The sequence below is a fragment of the Periplaneta americana genome, chromosome 17, assembly GCF_040183065.1.
Source record: "Periplaneta americana isolate PAMFEO1 chromosome 17, P.americana_PAMFEO1_priV1, whole genome shotgun sequence".
In the NCBI taxonomy this organism is placed as follows: domain Eukaryota; kingdom Metazoa; phylum Arthropoda; class Insecta; order Blattodea; family Blattidae; genus Periplaneta; species Periplaneta americana.
In genome coordinates this window covers 29,214,630-29,241,099 of record NC_091133.1, presented here as the reverse complement: position 1 = coordinate 29,241,099, position 26,470 = coordinate 29,214,630, and positions in this window count along the sequence as shown.

Genomic DNA, 26,470 nt, shown 5'->3' with positions numbered 1-26,470 from the left:
TTTTTTTCTCATACATTTTCTTAAAATGTGAGTTTTAGTTGATACTTTTCTTCGTACACATAACAGTTTATACAAAATAAATATTCCATTAACAATTTTTCAATTTATTATTAATTTTCCTGAAAGTACACTAAAAGGTTCTAAGTCAGACACCCTAATTTGAATTTTTCTAAGCTTATAGAAGAAAAAAAGTGATTTTGGTCATGATTTAGCTCAAGTTTAGGTCATATATTAAAATGTAATTTTTTCATATTTTTAAACAAACCCTGAAAGTAAAATAACAGTTTTTTTTAGTTTTCCAAAAAACAAGGTTGGATGACTTAGAACGTTTTAGTATTCCCCGATTCAAACAGGAAGTTGAAAAGTTTAGTGTCTCAGGTCATAAAAAATTATGAAGGAAATATTTACTCTTAGAGATTACAATTAAAACTAATGAATTAGAGAAATGACATAGGGTTCCTGTATTATATATATGGAAGTGCAATCCAGCTTATGAGGCTACAGATTTCGTTACTGAGATAATGAACCTATCCCCTTTTAAAAGTTGTTTTAAAATTACAGGTTCACTTTTGTGTTGCTGGTTGTCGTGTAAAAGTGAAGTGTGTGAGTTCTCATTTTTCTGCGAGAGTACAACATAATAGTGTTGTTTCATAGAAATGTCGAAACGTGGTTGTGTAAATGATCTAAATTTGTTTTGCTGTATATGTGGGTCATATGCGTTAGTAAAACAGAGACAGAATATAACAACTTTTGTAAAGAATACATACTTTCAATACTTTGGCATTAAGTTAGGAGACCAGGACAAATCCTGGTGCCCCCATAAAGTAGGCCTATGTCGTAGTTGTGTTGAAGAGTTTATGAGTTGGAAAAATGAAAAAAGAAAGTTATTGCCCTTTGGTATCCCTATGATTTGGAGGGAACCTACAAATCATGGAGACAATTGTTATTTTTGTACAGTTAAGGTAGCTGGATATACTGCTAAAAACAAGAAAGATATTCTATATCCTAACATTCCCTCTGCCATCCGGCCCATACCTCATGGTCCTGATATTCCCGTTCCGCTATCCCCTGAATCAGATACACTGTCGTCTGGATCCAGAAGCACTGAAACTGAATCTCCAGTGAATTATACTTAAGAACCAGGCAATACTGATGATGATAGATGTTTTAATCAAAGTGAGCTTAATGATTTAGTGAGGGATTTAAATTTGCCTAAAGAATCAGCAGAACTTTTAGGTTCTAGGTTAAAAGAAAAGAAAGTATTGGCTGAAGGTACATATTTTTCATGGTACTGGCATCATCAGAAGGAACTTGTCCCTTCTTTTGCTGAAGAAGAAAATTTAGTTTATTTCCACGACATCCTAGCCGTCTTAAAATTCTGTAACATAAACTATAACTCCAAAGGGTGGAGGTTCTTCGTAGATTCTTCTCAGAAAAGTCTTAATCATATTTTGCTTCATAATGGAAACATTGCGGACTATTGCTGGATGTTAAAAAGGGATTACTCTGCACAACGTACAAGGAGGTCAAGGAGGACAAAATTTGCAGTGCAATATTGAGGTAAGGTTATGAAAGTGCTTATAATTATTAATTAATATTAATTAATGATTAATTAGTGACACATAGCAAATTGTGCCCTAGTTTTTCTCACAAAATTCTTGTTAAAAATAATTTGTATGACTTTTCACAAAGCTATAATTTCATTTCTAGTTATATATGAATTGTCTGAAAACTTGACGTGATGGGGCAAAATGGAGATTATTTTCGAATTCAGCACAAAAAATCCGTTTAGAATCGCCTATCAGATTGAAAACAACAGAAAATAAGTTCTGAAATGCAGAACGATGTAATTATTTCCACCACTTGGCTGTGTTCTCTTCCGTGTATCATCCGGGTAGAGGAAAGCCATTACTGTGTTTCTACAAAATTCACAGACAGGAATGTTCCACCCTCTAACCGTACCCTTTAGTCTTACAATTTCATATACTTGTTCCTGTTCGAGGCACGGTGTAGGATTTCTATCCGCTATCCGCAGTACGGGGATGTGGTGTGGGGCGTCCTTGTCTTCTTGATGCTCTGTACTGGAATGTCTTGGAATTCGCTCTCCTCTCGCTGAGGGTCATCACTTTGTATTAGAGCACTCGAAACTTGGAGATCCTCCACGTTCCCTGAACGACGTTATTGACGGGTGGCGTAAGCACGTCATAACTCGCGTTTCCCCGGAGGCGGAAACTTTATGGCCGAGTGTGGTCATGCACACTGACGTCAGATAAGAAATATTTTATTTGTTGCCCATACGTGAATTTATTCGCTGCAGATAAGCTTCTCTCGGCTTTTCATCTTGCATATCACCTCCAGACTCCATATCCGGAAGTTGGCACGACATTTTATGTGTCTCAGCAACAGCCTTACCGGTAAGTGATTTAAAAGTTTACTACGCTTAAGCTCATACATGATTGACAGATTACAGACACCTGAAATATACTTCCCCTTTATCTTCATTTATGTCTTCGTAACAAGAAATGAGGTCTTTAAACGTTTCACTTTCTCCACAATCATTACACAGATTAGCTAATGAAAGAAGAGACTGAAATAACTCATAATGGAAGTGATTTCTATTCGAATTATCATAATTTTCATATAAATTTAAGGAATTTGTATAATGGAAGCCATATTTAATTCCAGAACATTGTAGTCATTAAATACCAATACAGTTGGAAAACTAAGACTTTTCTTGTAAGTGATATGTTCTATGGTACAGTATAGGTAAACTGAAGAAAGCATGCAGCATTTACCTAATTTCAAGGAAAAAATTGTACCGGGGCCGGGTATCGCTCACGGGACCTTTGGCTGACCGCACCAACGCTCTACCGGCTGAGCTACCCAGGAACTTCACCCGACACCGTCTCAATTTTTACCTTTTTATCCACATACCTCGAGTGGACTGACAGGATGCCAGAAACCCACATCGAGTGCACACAAACTCTGTGTGGCTTGAAATTGTGATTTTCTACTAACGTACTTACAGTAACGTATATATTATGCAAATCTATCTTTCAGGAAAAGCTCCCTGTGAAGGGATCGATACCCGGCCCCGTAACAATTTTTCCCTTGAAATTATTCAAGTCTGCTTCGCAGGGAGCTATACCTGAAAGCTAGATTTGCAGCATTTACCTAGTTTACCTAGTATGCTTTTCCTTGTACTAATACTAAATTTTGACACTTACAATGAAGAGTAGGCCTATATAGCCTAATATAATAATTTAATGGGACTGATTGCTTGTAACAGGCTCTCGATTCTAACCTAGGGTGACTCGTCTTAAGCAAGACATCCTTCCCATAAACTTAATTTCCAATTTGGGTTGATGCAGCTGAACTCGGTTACTGATGGCCTGGAATACAGCACCGGGAATAAAGTGACAAGGACTCATTGCTTATTTGAGGCTTCCTGATCAGGTTCCACTCCAGCCCATCTTATGCCAGAACCTCCGCTCTTAATTCGTGCCCTTGTTCCTTCCCTCATTCCATTTGAGCTGACGGAGCTGAACTCTGTCTTTGGAAACTTATATAAGCATATAATAACCAGAAAAAAATAACGAACTCTTTATTGCCGTACTGATATTGTGTTATGCATTATTGGGGGGAGGGGAGACCCGAAGGTCTACATCCTAACCTTCTCTTCGAATCTTGTAATGTACAATTATGGGAAGTTGAAAAACAAAGTATCTACTGTTCATTATTACCAGGAAAAATACAATAATAATACTGAAATATATTAATCAGATTTCAGTTATAGATCTCCCCTTTGGTGCAAGAGGTATCATAGCAAAATTGTTTATGAATGACGGGGAAAATATAAATTTTAAGAACTGTCTATAATTTAAGAACTCTTCAAAATAACTAATAACTTTTAATACACATTATCAGTGCAAAATGCATGATATCAAATACAGATATGTAAAAATTATAAATTAGTACTATAAGCACCTGTCTGTATCGCTTGAATGTATGTAAAATTAATTACGTGCATCTAATTATATCGTAAAATTTATATTTGAAGTCAGGCATATCTGTTTTTTTTTAATTATGTGAAAATGACTTTAGTGTGCAATACAACAAATTCTCTTCTTAATCTACGCATACCTGCTCCATGTTGCCGTCCGAATAGTTCAGCTTGTAGAGTACGGACTGGAATGTCCCGGATTCAATCCTAGCAGATAGCTTGATTTTTCTCGTTCCCAAAACTTTCAGAACGTCCCGGGATCTAATCAGTTTCCTGTCATATTGAGTGCCCGGGGGGAAAAGGCGATCAGAACGTAATGCCGACCACTCTACCTCAATGTAGTGCCGAGGTAGTGTATGGAACTCTACCTCTATGCCCTCCAAGCGTCTTCATGGCGGCTAAGAAGAACACCTTACCTATTTTTACCTTAATGGTAATTCGAGAAGATAAGCCATAAATACAGTATTTTAATAGTACATGATCATGAATTGAATTCTTTATAAGAACATAAAACGTATACCAATTATAAATGGTATATAATGTTAATGACAAATTCTTTTACTTCATTACGACTAGAATGTAAGGTCAATGGATACAGTAACTTTGGTAAAGACTCGTTAGGGTTCTTTTGAAACCATTTCTCAACGTTTTATTCTCGAAATTAACTTTCATATTACTTGATCTTCACTTCTATTTAATTTTATGTAGGGTTCAGGGGAACATATTTCATACAATGTTCAAATTTAAACTGCGCCTTCTCGGACCCAAATCGTTTATGCTTAGTAATATTAAACATGATGATACACTCGCATATTAGTAACTAACTTATTCGTAGTAAATTTGTTTTCCACTTTTGGTGGACTCTAATTTTTCCCGCCTGTATTCTTCCTCGATCTTCGGATTGTTTGTTGGACTGGTTTTTTGTTCTTTACTTCATTTCTTTCGTTTATTTTGAGTTGTCCTTATTATAACGTTTTTTGGATTTCGCTACCTACATAACTGAAAATGTTTAAACCTTTGAGGCATAGTGGCTTCATTTCAATCATTCTTTATCACAAGTAGTTGATGTATTGTTCCTAGGTAAAAGTCTGAATTGTTTTAGTGTCGTGAAGTTGTGCCACAGTGGCTTCAAATAATGCCACCTCCTAATTTGCATGCAAATTTATGAAAATACAAATTGTTTGCAAATTTCATCTCTATTTTATGTATTTTATTTCATTTGGCCAATATCCATCTCAAATTTGTTAATTAATTTTTCCTCAAAAGGTTAATAGGAAAATTTGTATTCCAAAAATAAAATGAAAGAATATTATTATAGTATGCCACAACTAAAGTACGATAAGAAATGAAGTTCCTAAACTCACACCTTCAGTGTATGCAACCCATTAGAATGTTCAGAATGAGTGTTGCAGATATATCGGGCGCTTTCTTACTCTGTCTGCAGTCCTACATGTGTGTACGAGTAGCAAGTAGGTCTATCACTTTTAAGAGCGCTTTGTAAACACGAGGATAGATGCTTCTAACATTCATACGATATTTATCTGATAAAATAAAAAATATACCGAACGAGTTGGCGCAGACAGTAATGTTTATGACTCGTACTCGGGATGTCCCGAGTTCAAGCCCCGTGGTCGACCAATCTGATTGGGGTTTTTCATGGTTTCCTTCAGTCACAAAGGCAAATGTCGGCTTGGAAATTTGCATACCATGATTCGTCACCGTCTCAGTCACCAATATCATAAAACATTAATCAAAATCTATAATCAGTTACATGAACACAAGTCATCTACAACGCACAACAGAAACAGGAATTCAACAATAGTAAAAACGGCCTATTGGTATAGCCACACATTCTAACACGCGACATGATCACATGTTAAAGCGTACCCATAACTTCCCCTGCCCCCAAAAAATAGAAAATAATGTAATTCTACACTTTTCTATAAAATAATTATATACTTCGCTATGTTCCCGTAACCGCTAAGAAATTGTTAATTTACTAAAAAAAATAATAAATATTCCTGCAAATGATAATTTCGCACACAAAAAGATTTTAACGTACTGTCGAAGACATTTCATTAATTATTTAATGCTACGTTTTCAAAATCGTAAAAAAACTCTAAACTGATTTTGAGTACCGGTAGGCCTATATAGTTTTTTTTGTTTTAAAAGTAAAACCAGTTACCGTCCCCTGTTATTAATAAACTTAGTCTGTATTATTTCTTATTGAATTCACTCCTCTGTAATGGATGTAGAAAGTCAATAGTTTAGGAAAAATCCCTGTAAAATGACAGAAACTTCATGCCGAAAACCATTTTTTCGTTTTTCGGAATTTTGAAAATGTGTATTCTTGAAAAAAAAATCAGTACATCAGTTTTGTAACGTCACTTCATTAAGAACTATTGCCCTGTTACGATCATTTATACAGATCTTCGAGTAGGTTAATACTAAAACGTTATGTACACTAATTCAGTTTTAACATTTATTTTCCTAATAATTGCCTCAGTGTCTAGATTGGTTGTGATCATTAAATTATGTACAGTTTGGACAATTTTGAGAACGCAAACTTATGTGTCATTTAAATTGTTAGTTTTCCCTTATCCCTCATCAGTTTTTTATTCTTAATGACTAGTTAGTGGATCTAGTTTTCAAGGGCCGCATTCATAGACATTCTTAGCGCGGGCTTCCGGTGGATGATCAGCGAACTAACGTTTTTCGTATTCATAAACAACTGTTAGCTATATGATATGATATGAATCCTGTACAAGTAATCAGTCGATAGCCGGGGCTAGTTTAACACGCTCGTAGCCTGGTCTAGCGTAATGCCTATGCATAGAACCCCATATCTTTTAAATTTATTTGGTGTACGAGTTAGTAGAAAATCATTCCTATTAACAAAAGTTCTTTTACTAAAATTATTGCTCGAACGACGATATTGTTTATTATATTTTCCGAAACTTTTGTTATTATATTGCAATATTTATTTTATTAATTTTAATATATCTTAAATCTGCTACCTTAGGAGATAATGAATAATCTTCTACGCATAAACTTAACAAGAGATGAAATAATTTCGTAAAGGAGACGTCAAATCGAATGTTAGTTTTTAGTGTAAAATGTATTCTTTCTCTGTAAAGAAAGCATAACTTGTTAAACGGTAAATTTCATTCTTAGCAATCAATTTTATCTTATGTATCTGCAAGAATCTTAAGACTGTATTGGTATCACGGCATCTGATAACTAAGAAATATTAGTGAGCACAAACACTTATCTCTTTTTGATGCATTTGTTTGGGCTAGTCAGACAACAGACCAAATTAATTAGGTCACTCTTAAGGCCTTAGACTATGGTACCCTGGTTATGTAAGCTGTAATTAATTTCTGAACGATGAAGGTATAATCTGCAGTTGCATACTTCAAACTGGCCATTAAATATGAAATTAATAACAAGGAAGCTATTCGAAGGTGATATGTTATATAAAACACATGTAAATGCTTACAATTTATTTTTCGGATTAATATTTCTCTGGGATTAACAACTGATAGCATTAATTATCCTATCCTTACTACTAATTTTTCATTATATTTTCTCATGGAGTATTTATTTTTGGGGGATATTTCAAGGTAGCAAGAATAATGCTTTCTGAGAAAATTTGTCTCAAGTTAAAACAAAAATCAGTTATTTAGAGAAGTATTTTAACAAACAACTTACTTGATAATTTCTTACGCAAACAATAATTTAAAAGCTAGGATAGCCTTTCCAATACAGGGCATTGAAATATCCGAAATCTATACATAAATTGATTAAGAATCAAATACTTCACATAAATAAATCTACACTAATAAACGTTTTCATGATTATTTACAACATGGCTACCTAAAGATATACTTTGTGTGTCCTGTGCAGTATGATAATACATTTACCAGAACTAAGTTGCCAATTTTCAACAGGAATCCGCCTGTTCTTTTCTTTTCCTTCGCTCTTTTGAAGTTCTGTGCCTTGCATCAAGAGGAGTCAATCACAGATGCCATCAAATTACCATTACAAACGTTTGAGCGCTTTGTGAGTTTTCATGTCCATGGGCTGAACAAATTACATTTCAAAGTACTGAATCCAAATCACTCTTCAGTTTAAAATGAAAAGTAGTAGTTTATTGATGTCTTCCAGAACGAATTTCCCTCTAAGACATTATTCTTACTTCATTTAGCTGCCTGAATTTCATTCGAGCTTAGCTTTCTACTACAATCTAATCTCCAATCCTCTGTAGGAGTGCAGTAAGGCTACAAATGGCAGTTAACAAAAAAAATATATATTTGTAGGATTGTTGAGGTCGATTTATGGGAGAGAAATCAGCCTTACATTTGTCGCGAAATATACGAGAGGCTGTGGTTCATCAAAGATTGGTATGTGTTCAGTAGGCACCACAAATATCTCAACCTGAAGTCATCTGTTATTTCCTTACAACAAAACCAGTGATAATCTGCAAAATATAGGATACTCACTTCATACGAGTACCATGATTCACATACTCCGAAAAGACATAACTTAGTCAATGGAGCAACCTCAAAAGAAATAATTTATGTCACAGTTTATTTCCTATCTGCTTACATTCTCCTACCTTATTCATTTATTATTTTTCTTCTGTTATCCTTTCTCTTGCATCCTGTTCTTTCCCTTCTGTCTTTTTCTTATTTCCTATTGTCTTATCTATACCCTTATCTTACATCAGCTTCTTTTTTCAATACTTTCTTCCTATTCTTCTTCTTCTTCTTCTTCTTCTTCTTCTTCTTTCACTTTCCTTCTCTCTTCTTCCTTCCCCTTCTCTCCCGTCCCCCTCTTCTCTCCTCTCTTCTCTTCCCTCTCCTCTTCTCTCCTTCGCTGCCTTTCCCTCTCCTCCTTTCCCATCTACTCGCCTCCCCTTCTCCTGTTCTCTTCTCTTGTCCTCTCCTCTCTCCTCTCTCTACTCTCATTCTCTTATCTTCTTCTCTTCTCTCTTTTGCCTTCCCTTCTCTTGTACCCTTTTCTCTTCTATCTTCTTCTCTTGTTACACTCCTCTCTTTTACCCCTCTTCTAACACTCTCTATTTCACCGGCATTATCACCATTTCATTCAGACGCTAAATAACCTAGATGTTGATACAGCGTCGTAAAAATAACCCAATAAAAAAATAAACTAACACTCTTTCCTGTCCTCTCGCTCTTCAGCTCCTTAATCTGTTCTCTCCTTTCTTCTCTTTTCATTTGTTTTCTCCTCTTTATTCGCTTTGTTTTTCTTTACTTATTTACTTACCTACTTACTTACTTACTTACTTACTTACTTACTTACTTACTTACTTACTTACTTACAAATTGCTTTTAAGGAACCCGCAGGTTCATTGCCGCCCTCACATAAGCTCGCCATCGGTCCCTATCCTGAGCAAGATTAATCCAGTCTCTATCATCATATCCCATCTCCCTCAAATCCATTTTAATATTATTCTCCCTCCGGCCTCCCAACTAACACTCTATATGCATTTGTGTATTCGTCCACACGTGCTACATTCCCTGCCCATCTCAAACGTCTGGATTTAATGTTCTTAATTATGTCAGGTGAAGAAAACAATGCGTGCAGTTCTGCGTTGTGTAACTTTCTCCATTCTCTTGTAACTTCATCCCTCTTAGCCCCAAATATTTTCCTAAGAAGCTTATTCTCAAACACTCTTAATCTCTGTTCCTCTCTCAAAGTGAGAGTCCAAGTTTCACAATCATACAGAACAACCGGTTATATAACTGTTTTATAAATTCTAACTTTCAGATTTTTTGACACCAGATTAGATGACAAAAGCTTCTCAACCGAATTATAACACGCATTTCTCATATTTATTCTGCGTTTAATTTCCTCCCGAGTATCATTTATATTTGTTCCTGTTGCTCCAAGATATTTGAATTTTTCCATCTCTTCGAAGGATTAATCTCCAATTTTTATATTTCCATTTCGTAGATATTCTGGTCACGAGACATAATCATATACTTCGTCTTTTCGGGGTTTACTATCAAACCTATCTCGTTACTTGCTTCAAGTAAAATTTCCGTTTTTCCCTAATCGTTTGTACAATCTTTAATGAATTTGGTACTCCCAAGAAACTATTTCGATTAATTAAAATGTGTCTCAATGAAACTTACAGCAAAGTTCGTATAGGCCACCTTCTGTCTGATGCTTTTCCAATTCACAGCAGGCTAAAGCATGGAGATGCACTATCACCTTTACTTTTTAACTTCGCTCTAGAATAAGGCATTAGGAAAGTTCATGATAACAGAGAGGGTTTGAAATTGAACTGGTTACATCAGCTTCTTGTCTGTGCGGATGATGTGAATATGTTAGGAGAAAATCCACAAACGATTAGGAAAACATGGAAATTTTACTTGAAACAAGTAAATCGATAGGCTTGGAAGTAAACCCCGAAAAGGCGAAGTATATGATTATGTCTCGTGACCAGAATATTGCACGAAATGGAAACTATTCTTTATTATTTTTCTCTCTCCTCTTGTTTATTCTATTTTCTTCCCCATTCAATTATTTTCTTCTTTTTTTCACTTTTCTTACCGTTTCTCTTACTTACTCTTCTTTTCCTTTTTTGTTGTTTTATTTCCTATCCTTTTCCTCCTTTCCTTTGATTTTTTCTCTTCTCTTTTTCTGTTCTCTTCTATCTTCTATTGTTTTCTCTTCTGTTATATGTTTTCTTTTCCTTTCCCATTTCCTTTTGCCTGTTATTTTCTTCTGTTCTTTCTCTCTTTTGTTTTCTCTTCCCTTGTAAACTGTTACTAATAGTTTACTGTACAGGTAGTTATATGAAGAATTCTATTGTTTGAAGAGACAATAATTTTATTTCCAATCCTCTGCCAGAAATCTGCGTTAAGTCTGTTGAATTTGTAGTTAAATACGTACGTCATAAATACCTTATAATTTTTTACGTATTATTATTATTATTATTATTATTATTATTATTATTATTATTATTATTATTATTCCCAGCTCTCATTTATTTCATTTTTTATCTTCCGTCTCTTGCTCGAGCATTTTCAAACTCTAAGAGTTGTTTGCACAAAATCCACATTTCACCTTTTTCTACCTAGCATTACACGGACATGCGGAGGCATTCCCGAAAGTGAATTCACCTCGACGTCAAACTTCTGTCTTAATCAATACATTACATGAGCAATTAACAAATATAAATATTTAAGACTGGTTTCGAAATCACGACCATGGCTTCTACGTAGCGAAGCATCAAAGCTAAGCTTAATTTATCCTGGTGGCTTTATAGCAGCTGTGCTGTCTTTGTTCACATTCAAATGGTGGCTATTGAAGTTCGTGTGCAGCAGGTAATATCCCCTACACACACGTCAGCGACGCAGCTTAATCGAGATCTCCCAACTCTTTGCGTACTCCGCCGGGCGTCAAGCGGGACGGCTAATCCCTCGGGGTAATTAAACAGAAGTAGGCAACAACTCATTAGCAGACCGCGCGCCATCATCGCTCTCCTCTGTGGCGTGGGGTCTCTAATCGTGCATATGAGCAAGCTTTCGTCCACTCAAGTATGGAGGAATAATGCTGCTCGCCATCCCGATTACTGCATGCAGGATGAATGAGTCATACGCGCGGAGTATTCCAGAAAACGGTGCTCAAGTTTGAAAGCACTCCGCGTTATTAGAATTATTTCCAAATGCACATGACGTAAACCGTTGTTAGCATGACGACAGTGGATAAATATTTACTGGGCTACTACCGTCACTAATTATCATCCTTCCACACATGAGATCTGGTTGCCTGCTATGGTCTGTCAGTATCTCGGAGATCATCTCACTGCTACTCTTCTACTGCTCTATCACCTTTACTTTTAACTTCGGTCTAGCTAGAGTATGCCATAAGGAAAGTTCAGGATAAGAGACAGGGTTTGGTATTGAACGGGTTACATCAGCTGCTTGTCTATGCACATGACTGAATATGTTAGGAGACAATCCACAAATGATTAGGGAAAACACGGAAATTTTACTTGAAGCAAGTAAAGGGATAGATTTGGAAGTAAATACCGAAAAAACAAAGTATATGATTAGGTCTATGTCTCGTGACCAGAATATTGTATGAGATGGAAATATAAAAATTGGAAATTTATCCTTCGAAGAGGTGGAAAATTAAAATATATTGGAGCAGCAGTAACAGATATAAATGATACTCGGGAGGAAATTAAACCCAGGATAAATATGGAAAATGCCTGTTATTATTTGGTTGAGAAGCTTTTGTCATCTAGTCTGCTGTCAAAAAATCTGAAAGTTAAAATTTATAAAACAGTTATATTACCGGTTGTTCTGTATGGTTGTGAAACTTGGACTCTCACTTTGAGAGAGGAACAGAGATTAAGAGTGTTTGAGAATAAGGTTCTTAGGAATATATTTGGGGCTAAGAGGGATGAAGTTACAGGAGAATGGAGAAAGTTACACAACGCAAAACTGCACGCATTGCGTTCTTTACCTGACATAATTAGGAACATTAAATCCATACGTTTGAGGTGGGCAGGGCATGTAACACGTATGGGCGAATCCATAAATGCATATAGATTGTTAGTTGGGAGGCCGAAGGGAAAATGACTCTTGGGGAGGTCGAGACGTAGATGGGAGTATAATATATTAAAATGGATTTTTTAGTGAAGCCATCGATGTAGCTCAGACGGCAGTCTCGCTGGTCTACTGATCCAGAGCTGCGATCGGGCTTAGGTTGGATCTCCAGTTTGGTCTGATTGGTTGACTTCTTCCGAGGTTTTCCCCAGCAGTTGTTCTGATGCCGGGTGGTCTAGGGCGAGTGCTCGGCCTCAATTCACTTCATCCCCGTTTGGTCTGATTACCTGGTTGGGTTTTTTCCGAGATTTTCCCTAACCATAAGGCAAATGCCAGGTAATCTGTTAGCGAATCCTCGGTCTCACCTAATCTCACTACATTTCGCCAAAAAATGTAAAAAATTTAAATTGTAAAAAATTGTAAACATTGTAATTGTAATCGTGTAAAATTTTGACTTCTTCCACATCTTAAGCTTCTTTGCTAATGTAAGATCTATGGAATAAAATAAAATAAATGAAACAAAATAAAAATGAGATATCGTAAAACCAAATTGTTTCTGATGATGCTGTATAATAGGCAAAAACGTTCACACATTATTTTATTATTTAACACGTATTAACGAAGGTTAATATTAAATTGATGTCATAAGATTGAAAAATTAAAACATTATTTTTTGTATTTAATAATTGACTTATCGGAAAATCAAACATGAATTGTAAATTAAAAGAAAAGAAAGGCAAAAAGAACGGAAGAATTGATGTGAAATACGAATGAAAGGGAACTGGAGAATGAAAAGTGAACGAAGGAGACGGAAAGAGACAATGGAAGAAAATGGTAAGATAGAAAATGAATTAGAGGAAAAGGAAACCGAAAAAGATAAGAGAGACGTAAAATGGAAAAGAATGAGAAAGTAGAAAGAAATAAAATAGAAAATGAGAGAGTAAATAAACGAAAGGAAGGAATGAAGAAACTACAAGAAAGAAGGAAGAAGGAAATTAATGGTCAAAGAGAGAAAGGAAGAACCATAGAAAAATGAAGAAGGAAGGAGAGAAAGAGATAAGAGAGATGGCTATGAAAAACATGAGTAAGAAGGAAACCTATGTGATGTATACTAACCCACAAAATACATTCAGAGAAACAGGCCGAGGTTTTTAAACTGTAAATTTGCAGCACATTTATTGATGAAGAGTTTTAATGTGCTTATAGTACTACCTATATACAGAGTGATTCAAAAGTTTGGCGACTTAGACAAACTCCGCTATTAGTGCAAATAGCGAAAAAAAAAATGTCAGAAATATGTAATTGTGTGTCTAACGTGCTTGAATTTTCAACGTCGAATGCTAGAATGCACCGTTCGGATTGTACACTGGTATGAGCCCCAATGAGAACGGAAAATGTCCTGTTGCCACATGCTTCGTCCTTACAGGGAGCATTTAAGTTTCGCAGTCAGCATAGTGTACCGAGTAAATTACGAAATGATGACAATAATTAGCAGTGTTTTCAATACAAGTTCAGGGAAAACCGCCAGGTAAGAATGAATTTCGTAGCCACCGGCGTAGCTCTGTCGGCTAAGGCGCTTGCCTGCCGATCCGGAGTTGCGCTCGGGCGCGGGTTGATTCCCGCTTGGGCTGATTATCTGGTTGGGGTTTTTCTGAGGTTTTCCCAATCGTAAGGCAAGTGTCAGGTAATCTATGGCGAATCCTCGGCCTCATCTCGCCAAATATCATCTCACTATCACCAATTCCATCAACGCTAAATAACCTCGTAGTTGATACAGCGTCGTTAAATAACCAAGTAAATAAATAATAATGAATTTCATCTAAATTCTTAAGCTATCAATGTAAATAAATGTTTCTTTGCACTGTGAGAAGTCAAATAATCGCTAATCTCTGCATTTAGACTACTTTTCTCCGTTAAATAATAATTACTATCTAAAATCCAATAGAACTAGCGGAAAAGCCACTAATTTGGCAGCATTAGGATTGGCGGGTGTGTCACACTAGTAGGACAGCCTCAACGGTTTATTATTCTACGTTGAGAATTCAAACACATTAGATTGAAAACTACGTATTTCCAACAACTTTTCCCTCTTTACATTTTTTTTTATCTGCATTAATAACGGAGTTTGTCTATATCGCCGGACATTTTATAATAATAATAATAATAATAATAATAATAATAATAATAATAATAATAATAATAATAATAATAATTGTTTATTTAACCTGGCAGAGTTAAGGCCATAACGGCCTTCTCTAACACTCAACCAGGAGTAAAACTGCGTTACAAAAACACTACAAATTTACAAAATACACTATAAGTTTACACACAAAACTGAATAAGATAATAATAATAATATAATGTAAACAACGAGTAGAAATCAGGCATAATATATAACATATAGAAAGAAAGGAAAAAGCATAATAAAATGTGAACAGTAGATCAAAATAAATGAGACATACAAAGTATAAAAATTATAAGTCAATTATTAATGATGATGATAATAATAATAATAATAATAATAATAATAATAATAATAATAATAATAATAAAATAGTGACGTACAAAGCGTACAATCAATACAATATTTTTAGGTACAGCAGTAAGAAAAATTATGATTATATATATATATATATATATATGTGTGTGTGTGTGTGTAGCTCAAGTTATCACATTATAGATATACCATTATCGGGAAATATAAAAACAAAAAGATAAAGTAAGTTAAATATCACTAGAATGTATAAAAAATGTGAATACGTGGAAACATGGAATACAACACTTGTCATAATAGTAAGTTAGTTTGGCAACTCGTCATAAGATAAGTAACGAGAGGTAGCAACAGTGAAAGATTAGGAATACAGAGATGATGTGTGAAGTGGCATTTCTAGCGTGTTATCGCATTGTGATCGAGTATTAATATTATGATACCTAGAGAGAGTATGAAAACGGGTGAATAAATATACTCATAAAATCACTATATATATATATATATATATATATATATATATATAAGTTTTAAAATTCGAATTTAAGGATAACTGGAATTTTTTCTGTTATTTTCAGTTGCATTTTATTGAAAACATGAGAATAATAAAAAGAAAGCCAGGAACAAAATAAGAAAAAGAATAGGCCCTAAAGTATCAGACTGAGAAAAATAAGAAAGGAAGAGAGAACGAGGGGATTAAAGGCTAAGAAATAAACCAATGAAGAATAGAGAGGATAAAGGAAACAATAGGAACGGAATAAAGAAAAAACTAAAATTGGAGTAGAGAAAGGAATAAAATAAAGGTGGAAGGAATGAGGAAGGACACAAAGATAAATAGATAGCGAGATAGAAATAAACAATAATGAAAGATGAAAAGAAAGGAAGGGAAGAAAGAATGAAATATGAGAAGAGGAACTAGGCAAGAGAAATAAAGAAATGTAATTTTAGTAAAATGTGCTTCCCTGAATGTAACTCCGTTGCGCTCAACTTATACTGTATATTATGGAAGCCCCGCCGTGTAATAATCTAATATTCATCCTGATAGGGTGATGAAGGTGGAACAATCTGGAGTAAAAATTAAATTCTGCAGCAGCACACTTACACAGTCCTCCATCCCTGTGACGAGGCCTCTACCGCCGTATGAAATGTGAAATGCGTTGTGCACGTCTCTGGAGAAATGTTCCTGCTGAATAAGGACATTTGGCTGCGGATCTAGTTCCTCGATCTTCCAGATGCGAATTACGCGAGAACAATTCCGTTAACGAAGTAGAGCTGTCATTTCAGGGCCCGCGGTCAGTTGCTGCGTGCTTCCGGCCATCCGTCCCATTCATCAGGCTCTCGCCCGCTCTCTCCTTCACTCACCTGAGAATAACGGCAAGCGCCTTCCAACTCGACAGAAAATACATCTTAGTCGCCGAGATTCGGTACAAACTTGGACATGACTCGAGAATTCATTGCATTTATCACAAGAGCATCCAATTTTAGTTCCTCGTCGCCCTGACAATGATTCATGATACATCTTTTACTGAAATTGCTGGAATGTCGAATTTTTATCCTTGATACCTGGGTTCTGATTCTGGCAAGTTACAGTGAAATTCGTATTGGTAACTTCCCACAGAAAAGCTTGTGTTTAGTGTGACAGTATCTCAGTACCATTCAGCTTTGTTCTTCGTAGAGAATTATCTCATTTCCAAATACCTACAACCTTACATATACAGGGTGGAAGTGAAATAACCTTGCAGCTTGACAAGGACGACAGGGTTCACGTAAATTAATATAAAACCTATATTGCGTTTTGTGATTAAATGCAGGGTTAATTAAAAAATTAAGTTTGAAGTTTAATTACTTTGATGTACCGAAGTACATATGATATTTCCGTACAGGAATTGTGCATTATCATATGAAGAGAAAAATTTTCTCGGGTACCGGGATTCGAACCCGGGTTTTCAGCTCTACGTGCTGACGCTTTATCCACTGAGCCACACCGGATTCAAACTCCGATGCCGGATTATATCCTTCTCAACAGAGATGTAGAACTTAAACTAAGAAGGATTCAATCCGACATCGGAATTTGAATTCGATTTGGCTTAGTGGATAAAGCATCAGCACGTAGAGCTGAAAACCCGGGTTCGAATCCTGGTGCCGGAGAGAATTTTTCTCCGTTTTACCCATTCTTCACCATTTGAAGTTTGAGCAACCCGGCAACATCGTCGCTAATGCATTCTACTCGTGATACAGATGTAAGAGGTCAACGAACTCGGTGAGCTGCATTCTGTTGAGACGTTGCCACTCGCTCGCTTCGTGCAATGGTTTGAATTTAGAAGTTTTTAAAATTAAATTTACACGAAAACCTTGCACGCTATTGAAATACGCCAGAGGGATGAATAATCCTTTATTAATTTTGCTATCGATATGGACAAAACAAGATTCTACACGCAATAGTTACCCAATAAGAGATTGTTAAACATTTGGGGGGGGGGAACATTTTTATTGAGGACCAATAGCATTATGATGGTCTGTAATCTAACGCTATACATAATTAGACAATAGGATAGACATATGCCCTTCATACCATCTGAAGAAGTAGGCCTACATTTTTTTAATCACATGAACTCAAAACCAGTTTCTGACACACCATTTTCCCGCGCATCATACATTTATTATTTTAAGTACAGATTTTCGTAAATGCGAAAATGATTTCGGTAGATTCAAGGCTCATTAGATAAACTCGCATTTGAGTTAAATTTATGAGTATTATGTGATTGTTGGTAGAGATATTGGGATCGAGAGATTACATCCCATAAATTAATTAACCACTCAAACGTCGTAATAAGAAATGTTGGGTCAAAAGGAAAGTATAGCGGAGACCTGGTAACAGAGATGCCACTGACTGTACACCTGATGAGTAACTATGCCAACTTCAAATAACAATAAATTGAATAACAATATTCTAACTTACTACTAATAATAGAGTGAAATAAGAATAAACTCCTTAATGTAACGAGGCAATTAAATAATTGACATAAAGTAGTATTAAATAATGGACACTCAGAAGTATACTTCCAGGTATACCACCACGATGTGGAAGTTAACATTTCGAACGTTTCGGAAGTACATATAGGTCTCATCATCAAAGAAAATATATATGACCTGAAGTGTCACCTACTCTTTATATCTGATACCCCAAATAACTGAGTACGAATAATAATCCTCTCTTTCTTATGTAGTGTCGACTAACAACTGACCAACTGCTAGACTTAAATAAGACACTCGAAAAGAACATGAAAATATTTATTATATTACAAATTAATATAAAATAGAATCATAAATAATTTATTCTGGATAAATAAGACTAATTAATAGTACTGTTAACATAGAGAAGAAAAATGTGAACCATAAAGTTCCAGAATTTAGTAGTTATACAAAATCTTTGAAGTAAATACGTAAGTACTTTGGGATTGGTAAAATGGGTCTAGGCAATAATTTTAAGGTTGGCAATATGAGGTCCCTGACGCAACCCAGTGTTGCCAACTGGACGAAAATTCCGCTAATGTAGCAGACGGGAAAAGAATGGCTTTGATGGGTGACGGATTTTCTGGCGAAAATTACGAATTACATTGTCCTGTGACGTTTTTAGCTGCTGTCATTTGTAATTGCTTAATTTTTGGGGGAGCGTAGACCAACAAAGCACATCAACTGCAGAACTAGAGGCAGATGATGTGGATGAATTACTATTATTATTTCAATTAAGATTGTTAAGGAAGTCGCGTTAATATTTCCTTTCATTTGTATATAGATATATTGAGTGGGTCTACCTTTTTTTTTAATTTTGAGAGATATTGGCGGATTTCCATGTGATAGACTGACAGAGATACAATATACAATTTATGTTTTGGCAACACTGATGCAGCGTCTGTATGCTCGTGACTGTCGAGCAGCGAACATCGTGTGGTCATCACAGTCAAAGCGGAGTCGGTTGTGCATTTAGTTCGAAGTAAATCCAGTGACAGTGCAGTGTAGTGAACCTATTCGTAACGAGTGATAATACAATTTCAAAATAATTCAGACAATAGGGGTTCTCCCGTTACTTTAAAATGGAACACAAAATAGTGAGGAAAAATACAATTAAAGCCATATTTAATAAATACCAACATAGACCTACAGCAATGGAAACCAACAACTGGTTAGATGAAATGTTAAAAATATGAGACCTGCAGACTGTACAACTTATGAGAAAACAGAATGCCGCCTACATCAAATTCACCAAATCAACCATCTATGAAAACTTCTTTTAAAAATGCAGGTATGTCTCAACTTCCATTATTAGATGGCTCAACCACAACTGTGCATATAACACCAGTTGAGGAAGAAAATACTGAAGTTAAATTTTTGAATATTCCGCCAGAAGTTCATAATGCCAGAATTAACTGCGCGTTGTTTTTTTTAAGTAGGTTATTTTACGACGCTTTATCATTATCTTAGGTTATTTAGCGTCTGAATGATATGAAGGAGATAATGCCGGTGAAATGAGTCCGGGGTCCAGCACCGAAAGTTACCCCGCATTTGCTCAAATTGGGTTGAGGAAAAACCCCGGAAAAAATCTCAACCAGGTAACTTGCCCCGACCGGGATTCGAACCCGGGCCACCTGTTTCCGCGGTCAGATGCGCTAACCGTCTACGCGTTGTTAAGCTATGGAAAAGTGCATCAAATAACTAATAAGTGGTCAATGAAGTATAAATATCAAGTCGATTCAGGCATTAAAAGTGAATTAACGACCATCACGCGACACATTGCGTCAAATTTGAAAATAGTTGGAAATGAGACCTATTTATAACGTATGAAGGTCAAGTGCTGTACTCGAACTTAGACGAATTCCCTCACACGATTTCTTAAAACCAGTTCTGTTAACTCAACTCGATGCCGATTATTTATGGTGCGTCGCGTGTTTATTTGTAACGCTGCGTTGTCACTTCTTACTAAGCGAAGAATGGGGTAATTATTTAAAAATAATATTTATGAAGTTTAATCTACGTAAGTAAACTGCAGAGAGACGAAATTCTGCATATTTAACAGAGTGTTTTCACTACAAGTAATCAGTATATACATACAGAATAAAGTACACAAAACAAGGAAACAAATTATTGGGTGAAACGAGCGTTGAGGGACTTCCGCCGATTTTGGAATAGACACCGACGCACTTGAACTGCCGACATAGAAAACAAAAAATCACACTCAATCGCTTTCACCTTCATCTTGACGGGATAATAAAAGCCTAAACTAAGCTAACCTAACCTAACCGTGTCGGTGTCTATTCCAAAATCGGCGGAAGTCCCTCAACGCTCGTTTAACCAAATTTCCTAATCTGTGATAGTGGTGGTATCGTTATGCAATAATTTCTTGTGACTCCGATGTAGCATTTTTTCTCTGTAAAACTTTGTAAGAAAAACCCATACTGAGCAAAAGTCTGTATAAAGGCCTACTACTGTACGGAATTTATAACCTCTCCCTCTTGTTTCGTCACGCATAACTTGAATAAGTTTGTAGTTCGTGGGCGCCTCTCCTTTTTAGTAAAATTCAAACATTGTTCGTCGCAGCAAATTCCTTGAAAAATCGCATAGGCTATTTTATCAAATATTTGTTTAGATTTTTTCTTATGTTTTACTACTTTGGCGTTTCATATTTTTCACTGTCTTTAATATTAGCAATTTTATTCACAGTCGTTAATCCAACTCCTGTAGCAATTGAAGCGAGTTTATTTCTATTTCTTCTTGGTAAACCCCCATTCCCACTTAATAACAGAGTAAGAGAAAATATTACATTTTGTACTATGTCTACTGTCTGTTTTCGCAACTTTGATTCTCTCCCTAACACGGGTTTTATCCTTTTCTTTGGCGGAGTTTTTAAATGAGAGATATTTGCTTCACAACCATTCTTCATTGCATTACTCGGGCACTCGCTATCTAACCAAGGCCTACACATATTACACTGTAACATATTATACTGTACATATTTTACTTCACTGATAACATCACTGAAAGAAGTTAATTTTGTGTGAGGTAATATAAAACAGAGACAATTGGAGTTCTACGATCCACTTGCTACTACAAACATACACTAGTTACGGCAACGCTGTTATAAAGCAATTCAGTATATGACGCGGCCAGCTGTATAACATACACGTACGTACATCGAGAGCACGTTGATGTGACTTCTTTCCTCTGAGTTGGGGGTCGTCTAAGTTTGGCGAGTACAGTACAACAGTGCTTCATATGTAAAGAGACTACACATTTGCGGCAGGATTGTCCACAACAAGGTATGAGAAGAAAACTAACAACTTTAGCCAGAATACAGCCCCTGATGAGTGATCTATTCAAACCACACAACTCAGTACTGAGACAAGGACGGTTGTCAAATGTCGGTGGTAGTAAGGAAGCTGATGAATGCACGGACGAAGAACAACGAGAAATTGTGGTGGAGAGTGTGAAAGGAAACGAGAGCAGTTCGACCATAACTGATACGCAAGAAGAAAGTCAGAAACATATAATTACGGCAACAATAAATCATGACATGGAAGTAAGCCCCTGAACGGAACCGAAGCCAGTACGTAATGAGCCCGATCCGCCTCACCCATCCCCACCTGTACTGTACTCAATGTTTATGCGCAAACGAAGAGCAGTGGCGGACTGCCATTATCATTGTGTTGGTCTGCGTGTTCGACCGTTTCACAATGTTTTCTAATCATGGACGTAGTACATTCAAGGATGAATGGGAAGATGATTTTTTGTGTTAGTGGGGGAGAATGAATTATTTCATTTTCCATGTTTGCATTCGCTCACGAATATTCCCCAGTCAAAAGTAGATGCATATTGCCAAATCATGGAAAGTCTCAAAACAGATTTCAGAGAAAGACGATTTGGAGACTTCAGAAACATTGAAAAAGATTTTTCCTTGTTCGCGAATCCGTTTACAATGAACATTGCAGACGTGAGACCTGAACTAAAATTTGAAGTTGCAACAATTCAAAGTGATATATTGTTCAAAGCCAAGTATAAAGATTTTGTTCGTGTTGACATATTTAGAAATATTGATGCATGTAAATACCCGTGTTTAAGGTCCTTTGCTTTGAGAATCTCAGCTATGTTTGGTTCCACATATACTTGTGAACAGTTTGTTTAGAAAGCAACCAACATAAAATCTTGTAAAAGATCTCATATGACAGGTGAAAGTCTCCTTGCGTAGTTAATATTGGCTGCTCTGAATCTTGAGAGCTTGTTAACGTAAATGTTGTTTATTTACAAAGGATGCTTCATAGTATGTCAAAATAATGTACAAACGTATGCTATTTGTTATTCTTTTCATGTTATTATTTGTAAACATAAGCAGACTGTTGCCGCGATCCCCCACTGACCGCTCCCTCTGTTGAGGTAAGAGTCTCTCCCCCTTTTCTAGCCTTACAGCACCCTGTGTTCGGCGGGCAGCATCGAGAGCACGAATGACGATACGCTTTTTGGAGACCTCTGCAGTAGATGAAGGTATTAAAAATCCCCAACAAGAGTGTGTTGAAGAGTGTATAGAAGAACAGCAAAATAAAAGGATGAAACGAGAACAAGGAAGTAGGCAAATACAAACTGGGGTGATGAGCTCGGAACATAAAATATCGTCCTCTGTTGCTCCGATAATGTCTAACAACGACCCACATCTAAGAAGAAACAAGCCGACTTCGGAGACAATACAACACGTGGAAGAGACTGCTCCGTGGAATCAGCTGATAGATCAGACAGCAGTGATACACCGGAAGAAGCAGTGTTACAGTGTCATGAACAGGGATGGGCAACTCGTGCTCACAAAGTGCTAAAAAAAAACCTTGAAAGGGAGACAGACAGACGAAGCCATTCGTAGCAGTTGCAAGTTGTTTGTAGTTTCGCTGCAAAGCAGTTCACTGCCGCGGTGCGCTCTGGCGGCTCATGCACGTGGTCGTTATATCTACTCCATGATTTGAATTTCAGAATGACGCATGGTATAATAATTATAGTAATTTTAGACAGACTGTACCTAAGCACACATAACAAAATTATATTATTTCCTATCTTTGTAAATTAGTTTAGTACTGGAGACACAAACTGAATATAACATTTTCAAGATACAACAAACATAGCTCCAACACTTATTTATTATTACACTTTTTTGTTAATATTTCTTATTATATGTCTTATTTTTTTAAACATAGAACGCGAGAGTTTACAAGTGTTTATACATTAAAGAGTATTCCTCTTTTCTCAGAAAGGTAATAATCTGTGTTCGCAAATAATCACAAATTCAAGGAAATATTTTGTACATGTCACGGCAGAGGAAATAAACTTACTTCTAAGCTCTTTCTATATGTTGAGAGCTCTTACACTTCTTTCTTGTATTAAACTTTGACTCAAGCACATAATGTGGAAGCAAAGAGTATATTTGAAAATTCTTACTTAGGTAGCATTACGAACTGTTCGATTCCTGATTTCGCTGGAATTTGAATGGCGTGCTGTTCTGTAGATTTATCAATATTCAAGCTATAAACTTTCAGAATCTTCTATCGGCTGTAAGCCAAAAGAATTTCAGAAAAATCTCGATCCCTTGTCAATTGTCACTTTTTTCCAAACTTACCAGTGAATTCTGCTGTAGGTCTTGAAGTAGGGTCTTATATTTGATAAGAAGATTTTCCTATCACTCTTCAAGCTAGTTTATAGTCAAAGAAAGTGAAGTTGTCTATGTTCTACATGATACTGCCACATTTCAAATTTATCCATGAATGCTCTTAGCTAGTCGATCATATGTCATACACTTCTGTAACTCGCTAACGATATTTGATATCGGTCTCACCTTGTTGATATCCAGTTTTTACCTTTAGCTATTCTAAAGCATATCTAGACAATATTTCTTTACTAAAACCTTCACTGTGTTTATTATTTGTAACATAAAATGTCGTGCGTAAGAAAGTGTAATAGAACATAGTACAAGCTTTACCTCCCTTCTTAATAGAAAGAATCTTTCTCTTTCGACTCATCACTGAAGGGAAATGATCTGGGTATTATATTGTTTTTCACTTAAAACAAGCCGCCACTTACTGCAGAAACGAGTAAACTTTTGTCTTGCAAGAACGGCATATATGCACTACAGCTAATACAGAGTCCGTTCTACCTGCACTGAGGTTGTTTTCACACTTTGAGAGCATGAGTTGCCCATCCATGGTCATGAAAGTAGAGAATCAACGAAAGTAAGTAAAGTATATAATACCAATAGAAACCACCTATATAAAAAAGACGAAAGTAAACTTGGATTTTCCCTTCTACGAAATTATAACTGGTTCAAAACTAAGACAGAAGGTATGTATCATCATGCTTGTGATAACTGAAAGGTTGTTAGTTAGATATTTCTGACAACTTTTCAAGCATACTGTATTATTAATTTTTGCCAAGAGTCTTATAATCAGTGCTTTCATGATTTATGCATGTGTTCAATGTGCTTATATTACGTAAACCATGAGAGCAACAGCCACAAGAGGTGTGTCGTGAAAAACAAGTCATATATGAGCCTTTGTCAGCATCTTGGAGCACAATACCACATCACACATTAAACAGTTTTTGGGCTCATGTTCGGTGCCCGTGGCACGATCCACGAGAAACTTTAAATCAACTTAAACAATTTAGAATTTCTGATGCAACGATTAATGCCATAGGATCTCATGTGTTAAAATCATCCTTAGCTGTAACTAGTAATCATTTTTACCCAACAAACTTTTATTTTAAATGATTTTCTATGTTTTCGTATCATTTATCTTCATGTATTCTTTTTCCTTTCAAATTGTCACACAATTGGTTTTAACGATTATTCTTTATGAATTGATTAGTAGGCCGATCTATTCGAACCCTTATTTAGGGCGGCTTTTTTTTTGTTTAAAAAATCTCTTTACTATTATATTTGTATTTATGTTTACTATCCTTATGTACTGATGCGATAACTTTGAGATTTATAATCAGAGTTGTATTGGATCATTCTTTGGCTTCATGTGTTTTGTAATAGTACGAGAATTAGGATAAGTAATATCAGTTATATTATGTTGACACTTTGTTCAATATGTTTAGATACTATTACTTTAAGTTATGGGAACTCAAGTAAGTGTAATTGTCTTTTTCTAATTCATTTGAATGTTTTTGTAATATTATGTGAGCTACTAGTATTAACATTAATGCTAAATGTTTTTACTTTTTATTTTGGTGTTTTTTTGTTTATGTGCATTTCGCGTGAATCATGAGAACTAACATCGGTGCTAATATGTTTTTTATGGTCAATGTTTTTTTTGTTATAATTGCGTGGATCATTAGAATTAATAGCAGAGATATAATGGCTTATATTTATGTACATGTTGTTTTGAAGCATACGTGAACCATGAAAATTAATATTAGTGTTAATACATGAGCTATGAGTTTTAGCATCAGTATTATAATGGGTGTTAAACTTACCATAGTAACACTTAACTTTAATAGAATATACAATTATAATTCATATATTAATATTGATACTGAAGGTCTATGAATGGCATTATTAACTAAATCTGGCATTGTTTTATAACCTATTGAAAAATTGCCCTCGGGTAGAGGTATTAGTGGAATTTATGGGGATTATATTTTTATGAATATATATGCGCCATCTGGAAATAACAAACGTAATGAACGGAATATATTTTTTTGCAGAATGATGTTCCTTATTTATTTAGACGGCTACCGCAGAAATTCGTTTAGCTGTTGACTTTGTGTGAACAGACTTGAGCAGAGGTCTCCAAAAAGCGTATCGTCATTCGTGCTCTCGATGCTGCCCGCCGAACACAGTGTGCTGTAAGACTAGAGAAGTGGAAGAGACTCGTACCTCATCAGATGGGAGCGATCAGTTGGGGATCGCGGCACCGGCCTTGTTATGTTTACAACTAATAACATCAAAAGAATAAGAAATATCATACGTTTGTATATTATTTTGACATACTATGAAGCTGGAGCCCCGTCTGTTGCTATTGACACAAGCCATTGCAAATTCAATCTCTTCTGTTCTACTGTATGGTGTCTTTCAGTGCCTGGAAAAGATCTTCTCCAGTTGTATTTTGTAATTACATCTAGAAGACATGTAAAATGTTCATTAACTCCTCGGATGAAAATGGCTAGGTGAGCGTTGTCATTTCTATCTGTGCTTTCGTCCAATGCAAGTGAGTCCAATGCAAACTGGTTAATTGTGGTTTCGACTTCAGATTCAATTACATTTACAATCTTGAATTCCTTCTCTGAACTGTAATTGGAAACAATTTAATTTTCTTAAACTTTGACTTTGTTCTGGACACAGTATTTTAGTAACGTCCTGTA